The sequence below is a fragment of the Anastrepha ludens genome, chromosome 5, assembly GCF_028408465.1.
Source record: "Anastrepha ludens isolate Willacy chromosome 5, idAnaLude1.1, whole genome shotgun sequence".
Classification (NCBI taxonomy): domain Eukaryota; kingdom Metazoa; phylum Arthropoda; class Insecta; order Diptera; family Tephritidae; genus Anastrepha; species Anastrepha ludens.
In genome coordinates this window covers 83,003,831-83,018,451 of record NC_071501.1, presented here as the reverse complement: position 1 = coordinate 83,018,451, position 14,621 = coordinate 83,003,831, and positions in this window count along the sequence as shown.

Sequence of the window (14,621 nt, the reverse complement as noted above, 5' to 3'; positions counted from 1 at the left end):
CTGTTGCACAATAAGGTTGCATGCACGAGTTAATGACACAAGCAAGAAATTTTGCATATTATTTTTATAAATTTTAAAAGGTTGTAGCATTGCTGCTGCATTCTACTCCATAAGAGCAAACAGCAGCAGGAGTTAAGGCAAATATTAAATGTAGCCAGGCAACATATGCAGAATAAAATCAAAAACAGTCAGCAAAGGTATTCGAAGGCAATATCCGCATTACCTGCAGCATCGCAACAGACATCAGTTACTACCGTCATTGCTGGAGGATTTAATTAGTAGTGGGGTAGGAATGACTACACAGAGCTTCGTGCTTCGTTTGATTGTTGTTTATTAAGAAAATGACAAGGCTAAAAGATGGGAAGTGGTTTGGAAAAGAAATAACTAAGTAAAATTAATCAGCAAAAAAAGCTCTATTAAAATGAGCCTGAGATGATAGTTTTATTGTTGAGTATTACTGATTTAATTGAAAATTTGCATTATACATTAAAATGTTATACATGGTTACCGAGAAAGCCGTCCTAGCTACTTTAAGATATCATCGCATAAGACAACAAAAAAAATAAATAAATTAATCCAACCTTTTCGGTCATTTGAATTATGCCAGGCACTAAACAGCTGCTGTCTGGCATCAATGTTTCGTTATATTGGACTACCTGCTGAGTCTAATCGGGTTGGCTTTTATTTTTAGAATATTATAACATAGTGGATACCTAAAAACAGATTCTAATTTATAAATACAATTTGTAAAATATTTCCAAGAAAAAATTGTTAGTTTTAGGATATAAACTAGGGAATACTTTATCAAACTGCCATTTCTAACTATCAATGCTACACTGAATTTTAACTAACGTCTTTTATTTATTTCTGTAACCTTTAACTAAGAATTGGAAGAAATCGGACGCTTCAAATAAAATTTGAAAACAATTGCATTTATAGGCACAAACACACATTTTTTTAGCTTTGAAAATATTTTTTTATTTATTTATATGTAAGAGTAATACTTATAAATAACCAATACACTAAAATTTAACAATAACTCTGGCTACTAAGGCCTTCGGCTCGAGATTCATACTTATTAGACTATTTTAGATAATTCAGAGATAATTTAGTATTAAAAAAACAAACAAAAACTTTGTGTTATTCTGGATGAAAGTAACAATAATTTTAAATATTTAGTTTAGCTAAGATTTGAAATTTAAGGAAAGCGTTAATATTATCTGAATTTGCTAATTTCAGATGGTCAGAGGGTTTGCTGCTGCCAAAAACTGTTGTTCGGATCTGACTTAGGCCAGGGCATTCGTTCAGGAGATGTTGTACTGATAAATCTGGTATATTGCAGTATGAGCATGGTGGCTTCAAGGCTCCATTTAGTAAATGACTATGAGTTGGAATTGAATGCCCGATTCGTAGACGCACAAAAGTTCTGATACCTCTGCAAGGAGAGTCAGATGGGAAAATCGGTTTAGTTCCACGGGAACTATTTAATTTGTAGTAGTGATGATAGGCGGCCCAATCATGTGTGAGTTTTCCGGCTAAATAATTTGACGCATACCTCCGTAGGTATTTAGGAGTGAAGTGGTTAAAGAAATGTAATGGCTGCATCCGTGCTTTATTTGCACGTTCATCAGCAACTGCGTTGCCTTTGATTCCAGCATGACCAGGAACCCACATAATTTTTATTGCGTCTTTCTTTTCATATATAATATTTCTAATCATATTGATGAGTAACATATCGTTTTTTGGGTTCTGCAAGGCTTCGATGACGGATTTGCTGTCGCTGCATATTAGATGTTTTTTTACTTGTTTGGGAGGCAAACATTACTGCTTCATGCAGTGCAGCTGCTTCTGCTGAGCAGTATGTAGGCAGTGCACCGACAGAAATTGTGGCACCGTCGCTATTTGTCACAGCAAATGTTGTGCTGGTGTCCGATTTGGATCCGTCAGTGAATATAAAATCCCATTCTGCACGAAAAGGTTCAGTAGCTTTGCTGTAGTGCTGTATGTATTCGACCGATGCTGTTTCAATTTTTTTAAGGCAGAATAATTTGTTATAGAAACAGGATTTGAGGGAAACCCACTGAGGGTATGTTGGTGTTCTCATAAGGATCGGAGTCGATATGATGTTCAATTCTTTGGCGAGTGTGATGCATCGCGACAGGACCGACGACTTTTTGCTTTGCATTGTAAGCTGTGACGACCTTTCGACTATGTTGAATAGAAGTTTGCTCTTGCAGTGCATAATTTTTGGTATTAACATCAGCGTCTTGCTCAATACTCTGGATGCGATATCTGGTAGTCCTGCTTCCGTTAAGGCAGCTTTGGTTGGGGATGTAGGGAAAGCCCGGATACATCGTCTAGCGGCTGTGTGATATGGTGCTTGCAGTAGTTTTAGATGATTTTTGGCACAGTGCCCGTATATAGACAGGGCGAAATCAATTTTTGATAATACTAACGCTTTCGTTATATTTATTAGGGTTAAAGTATGTACAAAAAGTGCTTTGAAAATAAATTTGCAAAATTCGTGTAAAGTTTCCTTGCTTTAAGTTCCCCTTACGCGATTGCATTTTCTTTAACATCAAAAATACCTGAATGGAATAGACGAAACTAAAATTCCATGTAATAAATAGAAAATAATGGATCTCCCTTTCCCCAAACTAATATTATTTTTATTATTATTATTCTTGAGATTTAGTAATTAGTCTGAAATTTTGTTGTCTTGTCTTTTGAAATAAAACTAATAAAAATTAAATAAATGAAATAAAAATCGATTAAGTTAATTTAACTTGGTAAATTTTTTTCTGATTGCTTTGAAATTTGTAAAAAAAACTTGCAAATTTAAATTTAACTAAATTTTCTACATTTGAGACTGATTTTCATATTTTACTGTTTGCTATTTTATACCCTGTCAAGTGAATTTTCAACTAATCTATTCTGTCAGAAGTCTCGTGATAATTCTTGGGTTGTTCTCGGATAAGCTCATACATTATTTTAGGTGCATGATCGCAGAAGTGCTCGAAAGCAATTCAAATCTGATAGAGAGCAATTTCATAAGAATTTTTTCCAATTCTTAAAAAGTAAACCATATTCAGGACGATGCAGTGCTTCTTTATACATACGCAGCCAACTTTAATGGATTTGAGCTATGGCTCTCAAACAGAAAATTTAATAGAGAAATTTTCTTTGGCAAATAACATCAGTATAAAAATCATACCTACATAGGAATTTAATGAATTGCGCAAAGCTATTGTGTGGGATTTTAAATATAAGCCGAAAAATGTACTTTCCTCATCACCACCAAAGACAGCATTTGCCAACCCAATCCATACCATCTACTTATGCAAGAAGCGAAAATTTAAGCATGTTTTTGGGCGGCCACTGAGAGGAAACCAAAGAGACAGGCCAACTAAACCGAATAAAAAAGGGAAAATTATTGGAAAAAATGACAAATAAAAAAGAGAAAAGGAAAGGAAGTATAAAAACCAAATGGAAAAGGGCAGCAGCCTCATTGTTATGCTGCGGAGATGTTGTTAGTCGTGACGGAATGGGATGGGTGCGCTACCTTTCGAATAGTCAACAAAATAGGGTGAGCTCTTCATACAGTCACAAAGCAAACACGTGCAAAGCCACTAACAACAAACTCGTTTCCACATATAAGCACACTCACACACTTGTCTTCACATATGCATGTATGCACGTGCGTTTGTATGTGTGTATGTATATCTATGTTTGCATTTGTACGCGCTTAGCCCATCTTAACCGCCGCCATTAAAACGCTCTACTGGCGACAGTGTGGGTGCCAAGAAAGTCATCAATCTTTGCCAACAGGGAGCACGAACCAAATACAGAATAGAGAGATAGAGAAAAGAAAATACATACAAAGGAAATGAAAGAAGGAAAAAACCGACACTGTTTGCAGTTGAGAAAAACTGTATAAAGGCATTCAAGAAATGACGCAGTGCAGGCGAACGGGAAGAAGATGTCAGCTCTGTGTTAACGCAGCCGCAAGGGGGATTGTGCAAAAAAACACAAAACACAAAATAAAATAAAAAACATTGGAAATGAATGTGAGCAAAATCTGCATTGAAAGGTCTGAGATTTGCACACATTCTTTACGCATGTGACTTTACGTGTGCGGTTGAGCGTTTTGTGCTTTAAAGTTTGCTTATATTTTTCATTACTTTTATTTGATGGACACTTTTAAATATTGTTGTTTGTATGGGAAAAGCATATGAGACACTTCCTGGCGGCTTGCAACGTGGGGGTTATGAATTTTCATTGTAAATAAATGTAAGTTCTAAAAACATAATAAATAACAATGCTTTAAAGTGTGCTTTCAGGCGCATAAAATAACTAGACTTGACAGATAAACAAAATTGCGGTCTCGCCATTGAACTTTTTGAGCTGCGATGATAGACAGGTTGCTTTACAATTTTTCGCAATAAATGAATTTTTGAATTTAAGGCGACTTTACGTGCCATTTCAAGTAAATCGGTGTGCATAGAGAGAAAAAGGATAATGCAGAAATATTTATTAATAATTTTCTTTTAATGTTAATTTTTTTTCGAAAACTGAACCAATAAATAATTTAACCCCTTAGTCAGAATTTTCAAAAAATTTTATTTTCTTTTAATTTTCTTAAAGTATGACAGCTGCCGAATTTTCGGGTTTTATTGTTATGAACGTCGCTTATGATGTATAGGTATATAAATACACCTAAATATCTTAATATTTTGGAAGCTGCTTTGATGGCTTAATAACTATTATATGGCCCAGGAATAAATGACACAGTGTAAGTAATAGTAAATGGGTAAGGCTTTCTCAAGTGGGCCACAAAATTACCAAAGTGAATATTTTGCGATGAAATTCAGCCAGGACTGAGTTTTATCATCCAGAAGCGTACTCAGAAAATTTTGTTGTAAAATTCTAAATAGTTTTTTTTTATTAACTATCGAAGTTATTTCCAGCGCTTGAATAATTATTCAATAATAATTCAATTATAATTATCACATTTCTCGTAAAGTAAGTATCCGATTACAACGATTTTTCAACTGCAGACTGATAAAGCATGATATTTTCCAAAAACGTTATTTTTGTTCCGAAACTTGATGTTTTGTTGTTGTAAATAATTTTTTTTAATAAACAATTAAAAATATAACTAATTTCTGCGCCTCTGGGATGAAATTTTTTTAAGGATATTAACGTAATAAACATCTGTGCATTTATGTATGGAAAAAAATGCGTGCAATTCGAAAAGGATTAATTACAATTAATTTTTTTGTGCCGCTCCGTGACTGGGGTCTCGAGATATAGGTCAAAACGTGGACCCGGGTAACCTTTGGTTGTGTATGTACAATATGGGTATCAAATGAAAGCTGTTGATAAGTGCTTTAATACGGGGTAATTTTCATACCTATTGATGACTAGGGTCTGGAAATATATGCCAAAACGTGGACCCGCCGTGTCTTTACACCGAATTAAACCAAACTTACACACGTTGTTAAGGAGGTATTGAAGATGGTTTCCGTATAGTTTGGATACCTATTGGTAGACAGGGTCTCGAGATATAGGTCAAAACGTGGACCCGGGTAACCTTCGGATGTGTATGTACAATATGGGTATCAAATGGAAGCTGTTGGTGAATGCTTTAGTTCAGAGTATTTCCATCCGCTCCGTGACTAGGGTCTCGAGATAGAGACCAAAACGTGGACCCTAGAATGTGTTTGTACAATATGGATATCAAATGAAAGCTGTTGATAAGTGCTTTAATACGGGGTAATTTGTTATGTTATGTTATGTTATGTTATGTTATGTTATGTTATGTTATGTTATGTTATGTTATGTTATGTTATGTTATGTTATGTTATGTTATGTTATGTTATGTTATGTTATGTTATGTTATGTTATGTTATGTTATGTTATGTTATGTTATGTTATGTTATGTTATGTTATGTTATGTTATGTTATGTTATGTTATGTTATGTTATGTTATGTTATGTTATGTTATGTTATGTTATGTTATGTTATGTTATGTTATGTTATGTTATGTTATGTTATGTTATGTTATGTTATGTTATGTTATGTTATGTTATGTTATGTTATGTTATGTTATGTTATGTTATGTTATGTTATGTTATGTTATGTTATGTTATGTTATGTTATGTTATGTTATGTTATGTTATGTTATGTTATGTTATGTTATGTTATGTTATGTTATGTTATGTTATGTTATGTTATGTTATGTTATGTTATGTTATGTTATGTTATGTTATGTTATGTTATGTTATGTTATGTTATGTTATGTTATGTTATGTTATGTTATGTTATGTTATGTTATGTTATGTTATGTTATGTTATGTTATCTTATGTTATGTTATGTTATGTTATGTTATGTTATGTTATGTTGTGTTATGTTGTGTTATGTTGTGTTATGTTGTGTTATGTTATGTTATGTTAAAGTATATTATGTTATGTTAATGTTAACTCATTCTCTATATTATGTTATGTTAATGTTAACTCATTCTCTATATCCATACAAAATATCTATCAAACAAATAAAATTAAAATTTTCTTTTGAAAAATGCAACCATTCAATCAGTATTTTCTTATGACGTTATCACGGTTAACTATCGTCAGTAAACCGACTTTACAGACCACCTCTTTTTTTTTTTTTTGTTCATAGTGAGCTTAAAATTTGGAAGTAACCAAATGGTAGTTACGCACAAACAAAGATACAAACGCTGTAGTAAATACGAAATGCTGTACCTGCTGGTTGTAGCAGAAAAAAAGAGAGATCTCTTTTGGATTGGAAATATCAGGTAGCGAAATATTTGACATCATTTACTTTGTACAACCGCCGCCGGTTAGTGAGTAAAGTAGGAAGAAAATTTATATAATTTGTTGTCCATAGTGTGCTTTAACCCTCCTTGCTAGCTCATCGGCTTTGCATTCACCCTCAATATCCATGTGCCCCGGAACCCAAATAAGGATGACCTTAAATACGACGCTGATATCATTAGACAGCGCTCCTGTGCAACCTTTGATTTAATGGCCGCCTGGCTATTCGAGAATATATTTATAATCGTTTTTATTGCGGCATGTGTATTTAGGTATGTAGGCTTTTCGCTTATAGCTAAAACTTCTGCTTGATAGACGCTGCAGTAGTCTGGTAGTCGAACGGATAGTTCCAGTCCTAGTTCCTTCGAAAATAGTCCATGGCCAACCTTGTTGTCTAGCTTGGAACCATCTGTATAAAAATTTATTACCCCCCTTCTTCATGGCTTTACTGTCTGCCACTCCCTTCTTGACGGTATACTGGAATAGAATAGTCTATTTCTTGTTTGTCATCTCGGGGTTAGTAATTACAATAGTTTGTTGAAAAATGTTTCCATAGCCCATCAACTTCTTTCGAAGGTTATATCCATAAATCGATAGAAAAGTAAATTTTAGAAAGCTGCCTGGAAGCTCAAGTCATTGGCTATAAAATAAATATGTTAAGTTCGCTTCCAAAGTCGAAAAAGCCAATCTGGTCAGACCTGAGTGCCAAACAAAGGGTTAAACTGGGAAGTAAACGAATGGTAAAAGTTCTCACAGGACTAATTACCTTTGTTTCTGTATCTATTTTTTCCTATCTCTTTCTCTGATACTTTTCTCCTCTCCTCTTTGACTATCTACCCTCCTTCTAGAGCTCTAAATAAAGGGTGGTTAGATTTTAAGGGCCGATGTTGAACGTAAATCACACCTAAACGTCAAGATTCTTTCTGCATTTGATTGAACATTTTTCAATTTCAGATTATATCAATTTGAATCATGGAAAGATACACAATAAAGCAATGCAAGCATGAAAACGTGCATTGAAATCAAAATACATATGGCGCCCTTCGCGATTTTTTGGTCAATTAATCGTCCAATTGTGCGTACAATCGAAAAAATTGTGCCAAAGTTTGAGCAAACCGGTTCTGTAGGAGATGTGAAAACATCAGAGCATGCTCGTACAGTTCGTACTGCAGAAAATATTACTGCTGTTCGCGATAGTGTGGTTGAAGAGTCATCCACCTCAACTCGTCGTCGTGTCCAACAATTGCACCTCTCACGCTCGTCGTTGATGAACATTGTGGAATTCACTCAAGAACTAAAGCCTTTTGACCATTTCAAGCGTCCACAATGTTCAGAATGGTGGCAGGGAATGGCAACAGTGAATGACCAATTTTCGAAGAAAATCATCTTCAGTGATGAGGTACTTTTTCACCTCAGTGGATTCGTCAATAAGCAGAATTGCCGCATTTGGGCGAATGATAATCCAAGAGTGATTGCCGAAAAACCAATGCACCTACAAAGAGTGACTGTTTGATGCGGTTTATGGGCCGGCGGCATCATTGGGCTGTATTGTTTCCAAAATGAGACCGCTCAGGCAGTTACTGTGAATAGTGTTCGCTATCATGAGATGATAACGAACTTTTTATGGCCCGAATTGGAAGATATGGATGTGGACGATATGTGGTTTGAACAGGACGGTGCCACTTGTCACACAGCTAACGAAACAATGGCTCTTTCGCGCGAAAAATTTGATGGCCGAATAATCTCACGTCGCGGTGATGTCAATTGGCCGCGAAGATCATATGATTTGACACCGTTGGACTTCTTTCTTTGGGGTTATTTGTAAGAAAATGTGTACATCGATAAGCCAGCAACAAGAGCTAAAGGATGAGATAATTCGGCACATTAACGGCATAGAACCTCAATTATGCCTCAGCGTCATCAAAAATTTGGACCATCGGATGGAGGTGTGCCGCCGACACCGCGGTGGTCAGTTGGCCAATATTTTGTTCCTTGTGTAATTGAGCCATACCAATATTGTCATAATAAAGAGAAATGGAAATAATTTAAGAAAAAAAATAGTATTTTATTTGAAATCGACACCGGCCCTCAAAACTTGACCACCCTTTACAATGGGCTGTTTAGCCTGAGTGTTTTAGTAGCCGTCAAATTTCTTGGTGCTCCTTGGCTCGTCCTATTCAAATTTCAATTCTTTCGACCGAATTGTCATTACCACCAAACCTACTTTACTATGGCGGTTGCCTGGCTTCTGTGAAAACATTTGTTTTCAGCTTTGGAATTTGTGTGTAGACCTAGCAGGATGGCACGTCGGGGCGTATGAGTGACTTTTGGACATTTTTCACAAACACTAAAGATGCAATTTCTCGTTATTTTACTGATCTCAGAGTTTTCGGGATCTAATTTTGTAATCCCGAGATCCAAGGACTGTTCCAAAATTAACAAATTTTGGATTGTGTATGTAGGACCGAGAATGAATAGGCGGTAACCGTTTAGAGTGGAGGAAAGTGCCAATCACATGAGGCACACATAAAAAAAATTTAAATTAGGACATGGATTTAAGACGCGGATGGAATAAAAGATACTGAATTTCCTGTAAGGAAGTGGTTGTTGTGCTGTTTTCTTACGTATATGCCTCCTAAATGTATGCTTTAATTTTGATTCTGAATTAAATATTGTAATTAAGCAGCTGTTGAAGGATAAGATTTAGATTATTATTAATAAAATGATTAAGGTATAGATGAATTTGCAAAAGAGGGAAAAGATTTGAGGGGGGAAAAAATAAAGATGAAGATAAAAATAAAGTGAAAGATGAAGGTAAATTTAAATACTTAATATAAGGAAGTATGTGAAGGTAAGGAAAATAATAAATATAAAGGTAGGCACAAAGTTAAGGACAGTGATGAAAATATAAAGAAGCATAAATCAGAAAAGACAGGGGTAAAGAAAGCGTTAGAAGTAAACAATAATACGGATAGAGAGAGCAAAAGATGTAAAGTTGGAACTGAAATTGAATAAGAAGACCTAAACAGAGTTGGAACGAAAGCTAATGGTCAAATTTCCGATCACAGATATTATTATCAAATAAAGATTCGTCAGTTAATTCATTAATTTCATAATTAAATTTGATGAAAACCAATTTCTTTATCTTTCCCTCAGCATGCATTCGATATGAATTATTTAGCTAAAACAACTAGAAATTCTAATTTTTCTCGACACAATTTTTCTCCACTTATACAGCAGTTGACTACAGGCAGCGTATATTTTGTGTATCAAATAAATATTTATAAATTATGCAAAAGCTCAAACCTGAAAAATAGGTACCCAGGAAGTAAATAGATAAACAAAGAAATGTGCGAATTTGAAAAGTTAAGGAAGACAAATCTCTTTAAAATAATAAAGCATCCTGAGCCCATCAGCGATAATGAGGAGGTGCGGAAATAGTGGCGAACAAATTTGGGTCGCATAAACAAGAAAAAGAAATAGTCATTGCAAAACATTCCCAATCGGAATTATTGGCAGCGCTCGTAAAAAAAAAATTCAAATATTTTTGCCTCAGCTGACTGCAAAGCGAACAACTAAAGAGTGGTGAAAGGTAAGGCAAATTATATTTTAATTATAAAGGCTTAATAATTATAACTGCTTTAGTTTGTAGCAGATTTTGCAATAACTTTAAAAGGTAATGCATTCTCGCGCACCTCAATATTTTTATTTACGCTTTTTTTTATATTGAAAGTTTTTCTGTTAAGCTTTTGCGGCTATCTAAAAAACTTTGGTGTCAATAGATTACTGACAATACTTCATCACCCATCGCCCATCTCACCCAGCTACCCACTTTTGCTACCCGCCCGTATTCCGTTCCACATTACCGTTGGCATTGTCTTCTTTTTCCATTTATTTTGCTGTTGGTTTTGTTATTGTGCTAATGATGCCATGTTGCCTCTGGCGATGTCTATAAATTACTTTTGTTCGAATCATTTGCTTATGTCCGTAGTCTCTACATTTCACACCACCCAGTCACCCAACTGGATTTCGAGTGCTTGCCAAATTTCCTGGTGCTGGAAGATATTTATAGGTATTTGTTTGGTGCTGCTTGATTTTTGTTATCAATCTACTTATTTTGATTGTAGAATTTGTTGCTTGTAAATATGAGTATGTGTGTGTGATTTTGTTTTTTAAATCACCATTTTATTGGACTTGCCACATACGATTGCAGGGGATATCTGAAATGTCCCAAGTTTATTATTTGGGCCGACGGTGGTCGTTTAGCTTTACTAATGGCAATCGATCCTTTTGTGGTTGTTGATGATACTTTGAGTTTTTTTTTTATTTTATACGATTTTAAACATTTATCAATGTACGAAAAATGTAGTAGAAGGATGGAAAGAAAGCGTGCATGTATGTGTGAGTATTTTTTTGAAAGCTTGAAAGGTGGATAAATGCACTGGACTGACTTTAGTTGGAATAGGCGTAAAGAATTTTAAAAGGATATAAATAAAAAAATATATGGCAAAAATATATAGAAGAAATATTTTTTTTACTGAATTTTACTTTTTTTGTTTTTACCCATTTTTGTGATTTTTTTACAGTTCTAAACTTAAGTGTTACCGTTCTAACTTATATACAAAAAGTTGGTCGTTCTCCCGCTTATGTTTGTCAACTGGTAAATAGGAAAAATATTTCAGTTTGCTTTTTGTGTTTAAACGCACCGGATATGTTTGACTTCAAGCCAGTTAGATGAAGATCACAGAAATTTCTGATAGGTGGCGCTGTGGTGAAATATCTCTTAAATTCATAGTAACATTTCGACTTAGCTTAAATTCGAAAGATATAAATATTAGCTACAGGAAGGGAAGCACTTAGTGCCAAAGCTCACTCAGTAGATGCCGAGAATATTGGCAGAGTTAGCAAGAATATTTTGAAATGTTTACCTCAAGACTTAGCGCAGACAAAGCGACATCTTGAGCTTCAAGCTTAGAGTGCAAAAAGTGAATTTCTGCTATAAGATCATCTGATTTTTGCATAGTTGTTTTTTTCATGCCACTATTTTCTGTTCTAGGCGCAGCTAATTCTTTGACAGCAAGAAGCAATGCACTTTGTTGCTTATTATTATGATGCTTCTGCTCTTGTACTTTGACATCCTCTATCTTTTACTTTGGACAAAGAAGCTGATAAAGTTTGAGTTCTAATAGATGAGCGTCTATCGGCAGAGCAGACCTTATGAAAATACGGTTTATTAGATGAGAGCAAAAATTCTACATCTGCATTAAGTAAACCAACAAAGTGAAGGTAAAAGAGCTTTTGATATTCAGCAAACTGCAATTTAGGTTGAAGACTATCAAGTTTTTATCTTCACATACACGGCATATTTGGGTTAGTTTTTTAATTCTAGTTCAGACAATAACTAGGATTACCCTTAGTATAGCCTAAAGCCACGGTTTTGTAATTGGGAGAGACCAACACTACGAAGTCATTTCATTTAATAACAAAATTACTTTAGAAAAAAATGCAGATCCATTAGTGAAACACTTCTCATCGGTGAAATGACTTGCACGACTTCAAAACACGGACTTTATATGACTTTAAACAATGTTGCTTAATTGTCTTATATCCATTACCATCTCTAGGCACGTTCATATCTGCAAGCTTATCAAGTTTCTGGAGCAACCACGTCACAAAAACTCTATTTAGATCTTGGTTTTCTACCCGCTTCTACTGGCAAATCACAGACAAAAACGCTCTTATTACTTTTCCATTAATTTTATATCAGGTGGAGCCTCAGAGAAGCCTGGTCGGGCAAATACTTAATACTAAAGAGATAATAAGCACATACGAATCGAAGTTTCTGAATACTATTTTGGATTGCTGTTTCGTGCAAAAATTTTCATAACCTCTTCATCGCGCCGAAAAATAGTAAATAATTTATTTAATAAATTATTAAAAAAAAAAATTGATACAAATTTTGAAATCTCTTTAACCCATATTCGGCCGCTACAAGAATTCGACATAATTTTTCCATTTCCTTTTTAGTCAATGCTTATAGGAACATAATCAAGAAAAATTAAAAAAAAAAACATTCTGACCATATTAAAAAAAAAAAATACAACATTTATGAAAAAAATTTAGCACACGAAGTCAATTTATTTCATTTTATTGCAAATACAAATATTTTTTTGTTGTTTTATTGATAGAAAAGTCAGCTTACAAATTTTTTGCAAGTAAAAATAGTAATATATGTTTCTTGCAAAATTTTGTCGTAATTCAATAATTCTGTTGTGACTTTGGAACGAAAATCAATTTGTGACAGTGGTTTTATCTTTTCAATTTTTGCCATCATACAATGAAGTTTCCATGCATTGACCATTGCGTTATCAAGAGCATTTGTCCATATTGGCCACCACCATTTTTTTCCTCTCATACATATTCTATAATTTGCCACCGCATTATCATGGAGATCCACACCACCCATACCATGAATAACTTTTGGCTGCGGGATAGTGATAGTTTGTTTTTTCTTCCGACAATATCTTTTAGTGCTAATAATTGGATTGACTGTGGAGTTATTCGTTATAACATTGACTACAGCATTATCATTCCACCGAACAATCAATATTTCTTGCTGATGATCAAGTAGTTGGTCAAATGTTCCTCGCATTCTTTTTTTGAATTTCTCAAAGAAGAATCGCCCATTCTATTTTCGCGTATAGTACCAGTTGCAAAAAATCGACGTTCGTTCAGAAGGCACATTAGATGGTATGAAGAGAAAAAATTATCAAAGAAAATGATGTGGCACTCAAGGTCAGATACGTTGGCAAGCAAGTCTAAGACTGCTTGTGCGCCAAGACCAATAGTTTTATCGTGAGGGGTTGCTGCTCCCCCGTGCAATGAACTAGAAAATAAGTACCCACTTTCAGAGCATAAGCACCATGTTTTAAACCCAAACCGAATTGGCTTTCCCTTGATAAACATTTTGCAGGAGTGGCGTCCAAAGTATGGAATCATATGTTCGTCTATAGAGAGATTGTGGCTAAAGACTCCAACTGCATAAACTTTTTGTTGAGAGCGTCAGTAATAGGACGAACCTTCGCAAAATGTGTTGTCAGCGAGATGGAAAAACTGCTTAATTTTTTTAAACTGATTACGACTCATAGCCTGCTTCACAATTGGAACCCCCATGTCCGGTCGAACAGACCAGTAGTGGTCAATGTGTGGCAAAGTATGGTACCCCGATAGGTACAATATTCCAATAAACCTACGTATTTCGATTGGCGTGATGTTAATTGGAGCATTGTTTTGGTTTGCATACTCATTTGTGAAAGTGGTAATATTTGTGATAATATTATTATCAAAAAACAATGTAAAGAGATCATAGGGGGATTTTGAGCCTACAAAATGGTACAATTATATATAGGTACGTATACAAAAAGGATTGATTGCTTACCAATTTCAAAAAACATTTCTTCCAATTTGATTGCTTCCACATTTATTGGGGTCCTTGTGTATTGAAAATCTCTGGGTTTTCGCCATATGGGACGGGCAAAATCAGATTTACTTTTCAGCCTACCGCATGCGTTGGAAGTTGATGGATTTTCAGTTCCAACTAGGTCAGTTTCTGCTTCTCCACTTCTTTTGAGTACTGCAGCTCGAAGGCATCGAATTTCTTTGAATGATTAAATGAAACGTTCTTACCATTATTTGTTATACCTACAAGCTCCCAGGTTTGAATGACGTCAGGCGCACCATGTTAATGTGAAAACACAAAATGTGCTTTTATACGACCGAAACTG